The sequence below is a fragment of the Lissotriton helveticus genome, chromosome 11, assembly GCF_964261635.1.
Source record: "Lissotriton helveticus chromosome 11, aLisHel1.1, whole genome shotgun sequence".
Lineage (NCBI taxonomy): Eukaryota > Metazoa > Chordata > Amphibia > Caudata > Salamandridae > Lissotriton > Lissotriton helveticus.
Genome location: NC_136072.1, coordinates 194839187 through 194855992, shown reverse-complemented (window position 1 = coordinate 194855992; position 16806 = coordinate 194839187).

Here is a 16806-nt window from a genome sequence, read left to right as displayed (position 1 = left end):
GTGAGGGCACATATGCGCTGGGGCCGACTTGGGACATCTGAGGTGCAACACTAGCGGCACGGAAGACACGACTGAGACCCGTGCGCCGGAGCTCCACACACCTTAAGGCGGACGACCAACACCCCCTCAGTGGAATGCGACCTTGGATCCTCACTCCGACCATTGGTGGAGAGCTAAGTTGGTGGGAGACAAGGCGTTCACCGTGTGGCGAGGGTCCGGATCGCTGCGGAGGAGACACGGAACTGGGAAACCAGGCTGGAGACAGCGGTGAGGTGCGGAGGTACTAGTGGTCAGGCGGACTGCTGGTTCTGAGACATCTGCTAGGGATAATTCGAGTAATCCCTGCGTGGGGGCTGCGCTGCGCACTGTACGACGAGCAAGCGTGAGGCATTTGGTGTAACTGAGGCCTGGGGAACGGATAGTGACTGTGAATGACTGATAGTGCTGCATTGTGAATATCCGCAGACCGGCTGGCCACGCACTATCGGCGTCGGTACACCATGGGGAAGCCTGACAAATCCCAACCCAAGCTTAACTTTGAATTGCGGAAAGGGGGTCGTCAGGGACGGACTTCGGCGTCCGACACAGAACATGACACTGACGCTGCACCCTCTTCTGCTCTGGAACAAACCTTGGCAGCCATTCGAACTAGTTTACAGACCATTGACAGTAAAATTGAGGTCCTCTCTGGCAGAATGGACCAGTTCTCTTCGGAACTAGACAAACACACTGCCCGGTTGAATGAGGCTGAGCAGCGTATATCTGATGCAGAGGACGGAATACAGCAAATTGCGGACAAAACGGGGGAGATTGCCATGCTGCTGGACGTTATACAGGCAAGGAGCGAAGACAGCGGAGCGAGATCCTTCAGAAATAACATCCGCCTACTGGGTCTGCCGGAATCCACAAATGTGGGGAAGATGGAGGACTACATCGAGACTTTGCCTCTGGAAATCTGCGGTAAGGAAGAGCTCTCCCCTTTGTTTTCTGTGGAGCGTGCGCATAGGTCATTGGCGGCGCGACCCCCACCGGGTGCGCTGCCAAAACCTATAGTAGCTAGACTGCTACATTTTCGAGACAGAGACACAGTGCTGCGCATTTCTCGGCAGAAGGGGAACATTAACCATCAAGGGAACACTTTGTCGTTTTACCCAGATTTCACTCCTGCGGTTCTGGCGGCGCGCAAGGAGTTTAAAAATGTTAAGAAGACCCTACAGAAGGAACATATACCTTATGCAATGCTCTACCCTGCTAGACTGCGCATTGGAACATTTGAGAAGGGTAAAATTTGCACGATGCCCAAGCAAGCTATGGATCATGCAAAAGCTCTACTGCGCCAGCAAAAGGATTCTGCTGCCGCCCCTACCTCGGACATTGACGAATGACAAGTAAGGAGAGTACACTGGTTGGGTGGGATTCAAGGTTTTTGAAGTACTGCTACGAACTGATTGGACGGGCGCGACCCAAGTGGTGCAAATAAGTGCGGGCACGCAGGCGCAGAGGTGGGTGCTGCCTAGCACAATGAAAGGGATGCGCAGCAACGACACAGACTCAATGGCTCCCCTCCCACTTGTTGACTGGGAGTGGTGGTAGCTGCCACGATCCCCAATGGGTGTTCCCCAACCTGACTCTGGGATGTCTGGAGTGTTGTTGGCGAGGGTGTTTCAAGGGGGATATGTCTTTAGCGATTGGGGTATGCTGAAGTGGGTGGTGGGAGGAGGGGGGGGTGTTCTGTTGTCCGGTTGGACCAAGGGCATTTAGTTTACAATACGATCTACTTTGGTACATGTTGTACTTGGGCACACACACACGGGTGCTGCGATTAGTCATAATGATTTGCCACCGGCACCGCCCTGATGGGTACACCATATAAGGCTATATCCTGGAATATACGGGGGCTTAATACACCGCAGAAGATACGACAGGTATTAGCGCATTTGGATCGACACAATGTCACATTAGCACTGCTACAAGAAACTCACCTTACTAAGACATCTGAAGACAGAGTAGCTAGGAAATGGGCATCATACAGACTTGCTTCTTCTTACTCTTCCTATGCGAGGGGGGTGTTAATACTCATAAATAAAGGAATGGACTTTACAATGATAGATTCGGCCACAGATGAGGAGGGGAGATAGGCGATGGTACTGGGTAAACTGGGACATGTGAAAATAACGATTGTCAATTTCTATGGCCCGGTGGTAGATGACACTGCGGCTTATGAACAGCTGTTTAGAACCTTGCGTACACGGCCTGACACAGCGATAATATGGGGAGGAGACTTAAACACTCATTTAGACTCCCAGATGGACAAGTCAAATCCGCAGGGAGCTAGGATGGTCAAAGTAGTGACATGTATCACAAATGCCATGCTGGAATTTGGGCTGATAGATGCTTGGCGACACAGAAATACACTGACATTAGCGGGCACACACGTCACGCCGGCAACAAACGGATGGTCTAGGCTAGACTACTGGCTAGTAAGTGACGATGTCAACGCTTGGGTGACTGGGGTGCAGATCCTACCGAGAATGCTGTCAGATCATAATCCGATACTACTGACGTTCATACTCCCTCAGAATCAAAGGCCCCCATTCACATGGAGATTTCGAGCAGAGGCACTTCTAGATCCCACATATGACGATGCGATAAGGGTGGCTATTGAAAGATATTTTGAGGATAATACAGGGTCAGTGGATAGTCAAGAGATGCTATGGGAGGCCTTCAAGGTCACAATTAGGGGGACCTATATTGGCACAGTGGCGGGCATACTGAGAGATATTCGAAATAGGCTGCATACATTAGAAGGCAAACTGAGAGGGCTTGAAACACAGTATGACTCGACACATGACAAGGAGACACTGGCGCACATACACGACCTTGTGGATGAATACAATGAACTAGCTGACTCCGAGGTTAAATATCTATCCAAGAGACAGGTTGCTAGGAGATATGGGGAAGGTGGGAGACCAAGTAGATCGTTAGCAGCTAGACTGACATGCAGGGCTATGCAACCCCCCATCGAGTGCATAGTAGACAGGAATGGAGAGGCGCACCACACGACCACGGACATTATGGAACAATTCCGTACATTCTACAGCACATTATACACTTCTGGGGGGGACACGGATAGTCGGGAGCTAGATAAATATCTAGATGACATCGCTTGTGCCTGGCTGTCGGACGCCCATAGGAAATATCTCTGTCTGTCAATCAACACAGAAGACGTAGAGACGGCTATCAAATCACTCCCGAATGGGAAGGCGCCAGGGCCTGACGGGCTCACAGCGGAATTTTACAAGGCATTTGCAAAGATCCTTGTGCCCCACTTACTAGAGATGTATGCAGAGGCTTATGAGACAAGCAAATTACCGCTGTCTTTGCGCCAGGCAATGATTATCACGTTACTAAAAAAGGACAAACCCCCAGATGATTGTGAATCATATCGCCCCCTGTCCCTCATTAATCTAGATGCGAAAATACTAGCGAAGATACTGGCTACGAGGCTGCAGCCGTTGATGCCCCTTCTAGTGCAGCCGGATCAGTCCGGGTTCATCCCTGATCAATCTACGGCAATGAAACTGCAAACTATTTTTTCGATGTTGCATGTCTTAAATCCGGACTTACAGGCCGTCGCGGTGTTACTTGATGCCGCGAAGGCGTTCGATTCAATAGAGTGGAGCTACATGATACAGGTATTACATAAAATGGGTTCCCCCTCATGTTTGTCAATTGGGTTAAACTGCTATACACTGAGCCCACTGCTAGAGTGCGAATAGGTGGGGACACATCTCTGCGTATAGAACGGGGCACACGTCAGGGGTGCCCACTATCCCCGTTGCTGTTCGCCATTGTACTAGAGCCGTTAGCGTACAAGATCCGGCAACTTCATAAAGCTGCGGCGCTGAATTTTGGCAACAGGCCGGTAGCAATTTCGCTTTATGCGGATGACATGGTTCTGTACGTCCGGGAACCGACCTCATACCTGTCTCCTCTCCTGCACGAATACGTGAAGTTTAGTTTATACTCTGGGCTTCACATAAACTGGAAGAAGTCGGTGATAATTCCTTTAACGGCAGCCATCGGGTCTCCACCTGTGGAGTACCCATTATTATGGTCCGCTGAACCAGTGAAGTATCTGGGAGTGTGGATACACAGGGACCCGGCAGTGGTAATTGCAGAAAACTACGAGACTGCGTATGCAGCCTTGGTTGCTCAAGTGGACAAATGGGTGTGCTTGCCATTATCACTAGCAGACCGGATAGCTATTATCAAAATGGTGATTTTGCCTAAATTTCAATACTTATTTAGCAATGTCCCGATCACTCTGACGATGCACTTTTTTAAAACTGTCCAGACACAACTATTAAGGCTGGTATGGGGCGGGAAACAACCGAGGATTAGCTGGCACACGCTCTCACTCCCCTTTGATAGAGGGGGCTTTAGTGCGCCTGATATGTATATCTATTATTTATGCTTTCAGGCCCAATACGCCCACTACTGGTTCAAACCTCATGCATTCATGCCCCACGTAGCGGTGGAACAAGGGGATGCTGATCCGATACCATTGAAAGGCATTATTACACACGCACATAGGCGCACGCCGAGAACAGAGATTAACACGATTGACATAACCACGGCGGCGTGGCAGGCGATTGGGCGTAAAACTCAAAAGCTTCCTCTCTACGCCCCTAGGCTGCCTATTGAGGGGCACGCTGCTCTATCAGTGGCGCAAGATAAGGGATCCATCAAGGCTCTTAATGCCGTTGGGATAGTAAATTTGGGGGATCTATATGAGGAGGGAACGTACATATCTGGGGAGGAAATGTCAGATATCGTGAACCTGACGCTGCTGTTCAATTTCACCTGCTACAGGTTGAGACGGGCAGTGCGAGACCACTATACCACTTTTCCGGCAGAGCCTGCCATTTCTCTGCCACTTCAGATAGTAATCACGGCCCCCACAAAAAAGAAAATGGTTAGTAAATTGTACAAAGCGGTACAAGCGGACATGCCACGCACTGAGGACACTAGTTTGGCGAGATGGAACAAACTGTTAGACCCTCCACTGACGGAAGCAGACTGGGAGCGAATCTGCTCGACCACTGGGCGGTTAACCCCTAATAGCAATTTAAGGATAATACACTTAAAGTTTCTGCATCAGACATACCACACCCCTCATAGACTTTGGCGGATAGGGTTACATGATGAGGAAACATGTAAACGGTGTGGAATGGGCCCTGCGGGTTTTCTGCACCTGGCTTGGGAGTGTAGACATGTACATTCATACTGGAAAAGCGTCATAGCCTGCATAGCGAAAATGACAGGACTTGTGCTGCCAAATACTCCGGAGCTGTGTCTATTGGGGCATGCCCCGCAACTGAAGGGTATCGCGGGCAGACTAACACAAGTGGCCCTGCTGTTAGCGAAGAGACGTACCTTGTTTACCTGGGACAGCAAAAGACGCCCTAAAGTCGAGGCGTGGTTGAAGGATATGGTGTACTGTAGGGACCAATTAGAGACTTATGCGGAAGAACTACCTACTAAGTCCAAACCAAGAGATATTTGGGCCCCCTTGCGCGAATACCTGCTAGCATGTAGTGAGGGCCAATCTGAGAGTGGCTCACAAGTTAATGTGGGGTGAAGGAAGGGAGCTTTGTAACGTTTGAAAGGGAGCGGTTGTAGTGTTGACTCCAATGACATGAATAGCGACATGGTGTATAAAGTGGGAACACTAGTTAACTGTGCTGCACTGGTCGTATCGGAAATGTATTGCCTTTATTCTTTGTGTTTCAAGTTACTGTGTGTTATTGTTTTTACTAGACACTTGCCTAGCAAATTACAATGCAATAGTTACAAATTTGTTTTCAGATGAATATTCACTGCTGGTTCCAAATTGAAAATGTGAAAAAGAATCTACACCAATAATGTCGCGCTAGCTCCTACTGACCTGAATACCGAACTCTCGCATTGAGAAGGTGATACTAGGATATGTGGCCTTCCTCTGACTTAGGAGGCTGGGTAATGCATGGACTATTGCTAAACATATCATGTGGGGTTCACGGATAGTTAAATGTAACGCGGCTGGCCCAGAGTGGTTGTAGGCGGCTTGCTGTGTAAAATTTGGCTGTGGACCTGACTGCTTGGTAAATTGCCTCCTAGTGGATTTAAGAAGCTGCCGGCCACTAGTTGGTTGTAGGCGTTGAGCTGTGTTATACGTGAATATCAATAAAGGTGTTTCAAAAAATAAATAAATTAAAAAAAAAAAAAAACAGTGTGCCCCAATTGGAGGCACACACTGATCCTGGCCCTAGGCCAATTGGCCTCTCAGAGGGGCTCAAATACCCAATGTCCAAAATGTCCGGGCTGGCTGCGCATGCAGCAAAAGCAGAAGGCGCAATGACTCAAGCCTAAACGTGGCAGCTGCACACTACTTGCTGGGCAGCTGTAAAAATGAGCACGGGCACCGAGGTGCTCCCTGAGCCCCTCTCTTGGACTCTGAAATGAAATGGCCCTCCAAGGAAAATAATAGGGCTGGCACTATTGTGCCCTGAGTCCCCCTCTGGGACTCTTTACAACAAATTGTGCTAATGTTGCAGCTGCCGCTAACTGGCGGTGCAGCTGATGTAGAAATGGGCAATGGCACCACTAGGTCCTCGTGAGCCCCACCTTGGGACTCCGAAGCACAACTTGCCCCCACGGTGCAGCTGCCCTCTGCCAGGCGGGGCAGCTGTCGAGAAAACGGGCACGAGTACTCGAGGGCCCCACTCTGGGGCTCCTTGAACAAAAATCACCCCCCAAAAGTGGAGCGACTCGCCCTCCTGCGAGTCCGCTCAGCAGCTGTTCCCCAAAGAAGTTAGTACTGGCAGGAGGGGGGCGGGCACTGTCAAAGTGCCCCAACACCACTCCAACCCGTTCGCAACCATGCCCCACTCAGCGGGCTCCCTGGGTGCTGTGCAGCGGGTCTCTCCTAACCGCGACGGGGGCAGGCACTGCCAGTGGCTCGAGCCCCCTCCGCTTTAATCCTAAGACTCCTGCAGGACGCGGGGCTCCCCCTCTGACATGGGGGCCCTTCTGCGATTTCCGGTACCGGACCTTTTCTCAGGTAGGCCGGAGCAGGACCATGCAGGCTGGGTGGGCTCCCGTCTGACTTCAGCACTCCTTTACAGCGCTTTGCGATACCTGGAGCGAAGTCTCTTCCGTTGCTGTCTTACTCTTCGGTGCCCTTCCCAGCGCGGGGTGGACTCCCGCCTAGGGTCTTCCAGCTGGTGCTCGACATCCAGGGCAGGCCCCGCCCATGTCCCAAAGAAGGCTGCCTTGCTTCCGTGGGTTGCGGCGGCGCTTCTCTTCTGTCTCGGGCCGTGGCGGTGATGCGGGGTGGGCTCCCGCTCCTAATTATGACATGAAGCTGGGTGAGCACCCGCTAGGACATAACTACAAAGAAAATGAGCGGGGTGGGCACACGTGCAAAAACAGGCAACACTGCACGGTGGGCACCGGCCCTCGAGGCACAAAAACGCGGGGTGGGCGTCCGCTTTCAGGAATTAGCAAGTGCGAGGGAGTCCCTACACTTGGGATGCCCTGCCCACTATGTGCAACTCTGAGCTGCAAAGCTCACGCGCTCCTCAGGATAGCAAAGCGCTCGTCAGAAATTAAAAATAAAGCTCTCACAAGACGCTAGAGTTTAAGTCCGTGGGGGGCAAAGGCTGGGCCCAGGCAGGCCAGCACACAGGGCCCTCCAGCAGGGAGGCAGTCCCTTGTGGCAGTTCCTCCTGGAGCCCGGCAGCAGCAGGACCCCCTCAAGTCAGGAGAACAACACAATAGAGCACTGGGGTCACAGCCCCTACATTTATACACCCCTTTCCTTTGTGACACAGCACAGGGCTGGGGAAAAAAACAGATGCAACTGGTTTGGGGGAGCTTTGGAGCACTTTTTTGTGTTCAGCTCCTATCTCCTTTGTCAGGTGGGGGCTAGGTGCTCAGATGCACCACAGGGCCCGGAGCCAGCATTGTGGAGGGAAGGCACAGTCCTATTCAGGTCCCAGGTGCAACTCCTCCCTCCCATCCACATGCAGATCTCCCTATTCACCACTGGGCAGAGTCATCCTGGCTCCTGGAGCCACCCACACCATCCAGCACCTGTCAATCACAAGCCAGGCATGCAATTCACATCAGGCAAGCAGACACACTGTACACAGAAATGCCAATTTCTAAAAGTGGCATTTCTCCACCAGTCACCATACATCTGCACATACCATTGCGCAGCATTTATTCTCACGAGTTCGCACATACTAAACTTGCGCCTGCACTCCTCTCATACCAGGACTTACCACAGACATACATATCCCCTATGCATTCCTATGGGAGGGCATGCCAATCTCACCACAAGCACTCAGAGTGCGCACGCACTTTACACTGGGCCACAGTGCTAAAGTGCGCAGAGGCCAAAAACTACTAATATCAGGTCACATAAAAGGCAATAAGTTTAGGGGTGAACCTGCCAAAAGGGCCAAGTCCAACACTAACCAGGCAGGCACGGGCAATGTGTCTCGAGCCCCATCCGCTTTAATCCCAAGACTCCTGCAGGACGCAGGGCTCTCCCTCTGACATGGGGGCCAGGAAGTGGAGTGTGGTAGAGTGCTGCAGACAAGAACGTAGTGGCATAGAGAGCAGTGGTGCACAGTAGAGTGGTGCAGAATAGAAGTTGTAGAGTGCAGTGGGGTAGAGTGGCTTAGTTTAGAGTAAAGTGGTGTAGAGTGCAGTGATGTATAGTGGCACAATGTAGAGTGCAGTGATGTACAGTATTTCTGAGTAGAGTGAAGTGGAAAGGTGCAGGGCAGAGGTAAGTAGGCCATGGTGCAGTGATGTAGAGTAGATTGGCATATTGTGCAGTGGTGCAGGGTAGACTGGCATAGAATCCAGTGGCATAGAGTGCATTGGTTTTGAGTAACGTGCGTAGAGTGCAGTGGTGAAGAAACGCTTAAAGTAGGTTGTTTCAGAGCAGAGTGAATGGGCGTGGAGTGCTGCTGAGTAGAGTGGAGTGGCAAAGACTGCCTTGGTGTAGAGTAGAGTAGAGTAGAACAGAGTAGAGTGCAGTGGCACAGAGTGGTGTATACAGCAGTAGTGTAGAGTACAGTGGTGCAGAGTAGAATAGAGTGCAATGGTGTAGAGTGCAGAGTAGAGTGTGGTGGTGTAATGTGCCTGGGTGTAGAGTGCAGTACAGAAGTGTAGAGTAGAGTGCAATAGTGTAGAGTTCAGTGACTGAGAGTGCAGTGTTGCAGAGTAGAATAGAGTTGTATAGTGTATTGGCATAGTGTGCATTGATGGACAGTAGAGTGGCATAGAGTGCAGTAGTGTGTGATGCAGAGTGCAGTGGTGCAGAGTAGATTGGCATAGTGTGAAGTGGCGGAGAGTACACTGATTTTGAGTAAAGTAGTGTAGAGTACATTAGCATAGAGCACAGTTAGAGTAGAGAGCAGTAATGTGGTGCACTGTTGATTGCAGTGGGGGTAGTGTAGTTTGTTTCAAAGTAGAGTAAAGTGACATAGAGTGGAGTGGTGCAGGTAGAGTGCAGTGGCGTAGAGTGGCGTCGAGTTCAGTGGTGCACAGTAGAGTGGCTTAGAGTAGTGTGGCGTAGAGTAGAGAGGCTGAAGTGCACAGAGACAAGTGGTGCAGAGTAGAATGCAGTGGGGTGGGGGTGGTGCATAGTGGAGTGGCATAATGTGGAGTATGCATGATGTGGTAGCACACTGCCATTACATACAATACATTGAAATTACCAATACATTTGCACAGACATACCATTTTACTGATAAAACTATAAAGCACGCAAACGATAATACGTGGCAATGGCACTATCTAGTGTGTTTATTTGTTCTGATCACATTAAAGTATTTTATTCCACTGCACTTCAGAGTTACTTTAAAATGTGCTTGCTTTGTGATTTCTTAATTCGGATATATTCTGAAATATCTGCAATTAATTTACAGACATTTAAACTTTGTTGTATGCTAGAAAAAAATAAAATTGTACATCCATCCTCCAGCACCCCCCATTGCCCGGCATGATTGTCACATAAATACTCTCACTTTGAAGTCTGGGAAAGAAAAGTAAACCTCAAGTTCCCTTGTAAGGCAGAGCCTGATATTTGACCTTGGTCTCTGATTGCACACCAAATGTGACAAGATAAGAGCAAGATTTAAAAGCCTGTTTACAGAAATGAGCACTGGGGGAAGAATCGAAGAGGCTATTATAAACAGACTATGCTACACAGAAGACACGTACTCAAGCTGCACAGCCGAAAACAAATAAAGCCAGCAAATAGCAAGCAAGTAAATGTGAATTACATACCACAAAGCCAATGGTAAGCAATAGACAGAATGCATTCCAATAGAAGCTTTCCAAATCGCCCCAAGATTTTTCTTCCAATAACAAAACGGGGTGACCCTGGGTCCCTCAGAACCTGGGTATAAAGTTTATAGAAAAAAAGTGGTTCTGTCGGGTTTTCAAGTTATTTCGTCAGTGCATTACTTGTCATGTAGCCCAAACACCAATGGGGCATGGAAATCACACAAGACTACAACTGTAAAAGGTTTATCAGAAAAAATCATAATAACACAGTATGAATGTATCCAGTACAGCTTGCATTAATAGCTCCCAGGGTCTCTGTTGTTTGTCTGGCCACAAAAATCGTTGTCCTTTCCCTTGTACAAAACCCTGAACCACCCTGTATATATTGCACAAATTGTTTGTCACTGAGCACATAGTCACATGATCACTGTATATGTCTCACCCATTGTAAACCGCCGTTGAACTACTGAAGAATTGAGTATACATGAATGTTTTTTTTCATTCCAATAAAAATGTGTACTGGATACATTCATACTGTGTTATTAATATTTTTTCTGATAAACCTTTTACAGTTGTAGGCTTGTGTGATTTCCATGCCCCATTAGTGTTTGGGCTACATGACAAGTAATGCACTGACAAAATACCTTAAAAACCCGACAGACCAAGATTTTCCTTAGCAAACTAGACAGCTCTACTGTTGGCTAGACTTAGAACTGCAACCCCCCCCCCGCCCCCGAATTAAAAAAAATATTTTTCTTTGGTTTGTAGGGGTCGCCATCCCAATATAGATTTTTTTTTAATTTATATGAATGTAAAAAAAAAAAAAAAGGGGAAGTCTGGTGGGGGGTCTTCCCCCCCAAAAAAAAATAACACAATTAATAATGTGTGTGTATGTACTGTCTTGATCCATGTGATCAATACAGTGGCTGATTGTCGAAACGCGTCATGCTGGGTACTTGCCTTAGTTCATTTATGCTGACTATTTTGCAATAAAAGCACTCTGAAACAATCAAGCACGTTGTGGTCCGTACCTGAAATTTGTCGAGACAGTGGCAATCCAGGATTATGAAGGTCTTATATATATATATAAATATTTTTTTTCAAACGAGCCCTGTCTCAACTGCTGGTGGCCCCGTGGGAGGTGGCGTGCACTCCGGCCGAGCACGCCGGTAATTGAAGTAAGCACAGTCTCAAAATCCGCTACGCTCTCAGCCACCAAAAACACTCCAAAATATCAAATTTCGTCTGACTAAGCCGAAACATGTTGTAGGTGTAAATAAACACCCTTGGAAATTTGAAATTTTGGCGTGTTTTTGGTGGCTGAGAGCGTAGCGGATTTTGGGACTGTGCTTATATATATATATATATATATATATATATATATATATATCCAGTCAACTCCTTGTTTCTCCTTTGGACAACACAGAGCACGGACCAGAGGTAAGGTGCAGATTTTTCTTTATTGATTTGAGTCCACCATCAGTGCTGGCAGCATAACGCGTTTCGGCACTCCAAGTGCCTTGATCACATATATATATTACCTGCTGGTGGTCGCCAGCAGGTAGGTATAGTTAGGACATTGTTTCGATTCAAAAAGCCTTTTTTCTTTTGCCAATATCTTTGGGGTACAAGAAAAAATGAGGTCCCAAAACTTGTTTTCTCCATGGTAATTTCCATAGGAACTTTAGACAAAGCTACAGCCCGAACTGCTGAACGGAATTGCACCAAATTTGGCAAAAATGTAGGTCTTGGTCCAGCAAGCGGGCTTTGTTTTTTAAATGGTGTAAATCAATTCAGTTGTTGCTGAGAAATAAAAAAATAAACATTTATATATCTGAGCACCGAGGAGGATTCATGAACCCCAACAGAGCACGAGCTTCATTCTGTTTGCCAACACTCCAAACCAGGAAGTGTTGGCAACCATCTTGTGACTTGGTAAAACTGAGTCACAAGAAAAAGGGTCAAACAACGTAGACCCTCCACGAATCCGGACAAAAAAAAAAGCGAGGGCTACCTCGCTTTGCTTTAATGTGCCATCCTGGTGGGCTAGGACCCGGGGGCAATGTTTATAATGTATGCGGGAGCCGCGTGTGCCCCTGCAGCCACGGGGCCCACCACCTCCCTCGGGCTTTTGAAATAATATGCATGGGGGGCTCCTGCCCCCCAACGCTGCCCTGGGGACCGCCTCCTCCCCGTGGCATCCTTAATTAGGTGTGGGAGGCCTCACAAACCCTCCTGAGCCCCGGGGACCACCACCTCCCCGGAGCAAACTTTAATTACAGGTGGGGATCCGTTGCAGACCCCAGGCACTGGGGACCACCACCTCCCTGGGGCTATTTTGACAAAAGGAAGGGGGCCACGTGGCCCCTCTCCATGTCCCTGGGGCCCACCACCCTCCAGGGCCAGCTCATGCAATGTCCCAGGGTGCCAAACCCCAGGACGTTGCCGTTTGCTACCCACCCTGCCATCGCAAAAACTGCTTTGCTACTTGAAAGCGAGAGTAGGAAACCTGCTGTCACTTCCAAGAAACTAAGCAGAATTGCTTTTGGGCAAGGGGAGTGTTATGATTACTGTCTCTTTAATGGAACACTGTATGTTCTACATCATTGATGGAGTGTTTACATTCTGAATACAGAGTCAGTTGCTGTGGCTTGCTGTTGATGGTTGTACTAATAAACCTGCTCTTCCAACTAAATCTGCTTAAGAGCTTTTATCACTGGCGACGAGGGTCAAGGCTTGATTGGGGACAAGCACTTACAACCATCAATTCCCCTACAATTGAAATTCTGTTTTGGACTTGGTTTGGACAAATTTGGGATTTTGATCCAACTGCTGCACTTGGATACCCTACAGGTACTGCCACTTGCCTTGGATTTATTATAGCACCATTCTCCACTGATGCTGCTAATTATTTGAATTTGGACTACAGCACTTTTACTTCGGATTTCTAAATTCTACCTTGCCTGAACTGACTGTTTCTCTGGAAATCCTGATTCTCAACGTTTGAATCCTTAACTGCAGTTTTGGACTATTCATTTTTTGGATTTATCACTCTACTAGGATTCTGTACAGTCGTCCTGATGTTTTCTTTTGGGTACACATTTCTACATTTTCCTGAATTTGAAGTTTCTTAACTTCACAATTTTGTGGACTGCTACTTTGTCGATGACTTTAGAATTTGTTTGCCACAACCGGGCAGAAAATCCGATTAAAATTCCTAATCTTGAATTCATATTGTCAAGGATTCACCGATGTTTACAACTGTTACTAACCTTGTTTGGATTTGAATTTGCCTCGCGTTAAGCATCGCGTGTAATCTGCACGCCTGGATCTTTGTTCGGTAACTTCTTCGTTCCGATGCTGAGGTGATGCGGTGCTGAGAACTTTGACCTGACGTTCACGTCGTCACGCAACGTCCCGCGTCATCGCGTAAGTGGCCATTTTGTGGTTTCCATGACTACGCTTTCAACGCCGATGCGCACGGCTGTGCATCGATGAATTTCAATATTTGGAATACAGTTTCAAGGCCGATGTGCACGGCGGTGCATCAATGAATTTCAATATTTGGAACTCTTCATTCAACTCATCGCTATTTTGTACGCTGATGCGCACAGCATTGCATTGGAGGATTTAGGTATTTTAAAGCAGTTATCAGCACAACAGTGCATTGGAGGATTCGGGCATTTTAAACCAGTTATCAACACTCATTGATGTGTGCCACAGCATATTTGTTCTTATCTGTACTCTGTTGTGAGTTTTTGCGTGTTACCTAGAAACAAGTTTGGTTTTGGTATTTATTTATTTTTTCAATATGGCTACCACATCTAGCATGTCACAACCACCACCATTTCTTTCAGAGGAGGGTGAACCTATTCTCCTTTGGAAGAGATGGAGGAATTTGTTTGACTCTTACTTAGTAGCAATAGGAGGAGAGAAGTTCTCAGCTGTAAGGAAACAAGCAATTTTACTGCATAATTTAGGAGTTGAGGGCAGACACACATATGACAGTATGGATACTATACCTGTGGGTGGGGCTGATGGTGAGCCTGCAGACATTTTCGAAATGTCCATGACTATGTTAGAAAGTTATTTTGGCCCAAGAATTAATGTTGTTTTAGAACGACATAGATTTTTCACTCGTGTACAAGGTCCAACTGAACGTGTTGGCACATATGTAGCTGTTTTAAAAACTCTTGCACGCACGTGTGATTTTGGGGATTTAGCTGAATCACTTGTGAGAGATCAGCTTGTGAGATGTACGAACAGCGCAAGAGTCCAAGAAAAGTTGTTATCAAAGAATCCTTCTTTAAAAGAGGCTATGGATATTGTGGAAGGCATGGAGAATACCTCTACTTGGGTTAAAGAGATAAGAAAAAATAAAGAGGAAGCAAATCACACTTCTGTTGACGTTAAAAAGAAAAATCAAGATGTCATACATAGACTAGAAGAAGATGAAGTTTTAGAGGAATCCCCTGATGCTATTGCCAAAGTTTCGGCTAATGCAAGAAACAAATTGCCTCAAAAGAACTTGTCAACTCAGAAGGGTTCTCAAGAGAGTCGTCCTTCCTTTAATAGAGAAACTTCTTTACCCAAAGAACGTGATTTTCGGCAACAACGCTCATATCCTAACCAGAGAATGCGTTGTTTCAGATGTGGTAGTTTTTCTCACACTTCTAATTATCCGAATTGTTTTGCAAGAGATAGTATTTGTAACAATTGTGGGGGTAAAGGTCACTATGCTCGTGTTTGTAAGTCTAACAAAAAGAAAGAGTCTAATGAAAATGTATCTGACATTGTACGCACTGTGGTGATATCAAACGTAAAGGATTTTGGAGAGAATGTTGATTCTGAGTGTATCACTATGCCTTTCTGTGATATTGGTATTGACAAGTATGTATTTAAACTTATGGCGGACCCGGGATCTCCTTTTACATTGATAGGAAACAAAATTTGGGATGAGGTTGTCGGTCTAGAAAAGTTTCCACTTTTGCCCCCAGACATTGCTCCTTTAAGTTATGGTCGATCAAAAATAGATATTTTGGGATATACAGTAGCCAAGATTTCTTTCAGGGGTAAAGAAATCACTGGGAAAGTTTATGTGGCCGTGAGAGGAGATAATCTTCTCGGATGGAAACATCAACATGATTTTGGTATAATCCTAAATCCATGTGCCAAAAATCCTCATGATCAAGTCATGTTTATGGAAGACTTAATTTCTTCTGCTCTTCATGAAGGAGTTAGCAGTGTGTCCGAATCTAACAACATTTTTTCTGAGTTTCCTAAAGTGTTCTCAGATACATTGGGATGTTTAAAGGGATTTGAACACAAGATAATCCTTAAGAATTCAACTAAACCATGTGTGTATAAAGTTCGAAAAGTTCCGAATATCATGGTTGAGCCTTTGAAATTGGAGATTGAGAAACTTTTGAAATTGAATGTAATAGAAGAAATAGAGTCTTCAGAATGGTTAAGTCCAATAGTTTTGCACCCAAGGATGGTGGAAAAGCGGTAAGAATGTGTGTAGATTTGCGTGGACTCAATGAATGTATTTGGGTTGATCGGCAACCTTTGCCGAATATATCTGCATCAATTAGCATTCTGAAAGGAGCAAACATATTTAGTGTTCTAGATCTCTCTTCTGCATACCACCAAATTGTTTTACATCAAGAGTCCAGACACTTAACATATTTTGTTACACCCCTTGGTGCTTATCAGTTCTTAAGAATGCCCTTTGGATTGGCCTCGGCTGCTGCTTGCTTTCAAAGGGTGATGAAGATGGTTCTTGGTGATCTACGGAATGTGATGTTTTTCCAGGATGATATTTTAATTCATGGAGTGGATGCAAGGGAACATGATGCTGTGTTGAGATCAGTGTTAGGCAGATTATCTGACAGGGGACTCACAGTTAAGAAAGAGAAATGCAGAATTGGTTTGTACTCAGTCACTTATCTTGGGCATGTAATTTCAGGGAAAGGGATACAACCGAAGTTAGAATTGGCTGAGAGTACTGTCAAAGCACCAGCTCCAGAAGATAAAGACCAGGCTAAGTCTTTTTTGGGCATGGCGGAATTTTATTCCAAATTTGTTAAAGGTTTTGCAAGCATTGTTGAGCCTATACGACCTCTGTTAAAAAAGGGTGTACGGTTCACTTGGTCTAATGATTGTGAGGAAGCATTTTGTTTGATAAAATCTGAGATTGGCAAAATGCCCACTTTGGGTCATTTTGATTCCAAGTTAAAAACCATTGTCACTACCGATGCCAGCCTTAAAGGTCTTGGTGCGGTACTTTCTCAGATTGTGAATGGGGAGGAAGTTGTGGTGGCTTTTGCTTCAAGAGCTTTGAAGGATGCAGAATTGAATTATTCTTGCATTGAGAGAGAAGCGTTGGCTGTGTTTTGGTCAATACATCATTTTAAATTCTTTTTGTGGGGGATTCCATTTGTTGTGAGATCGGAT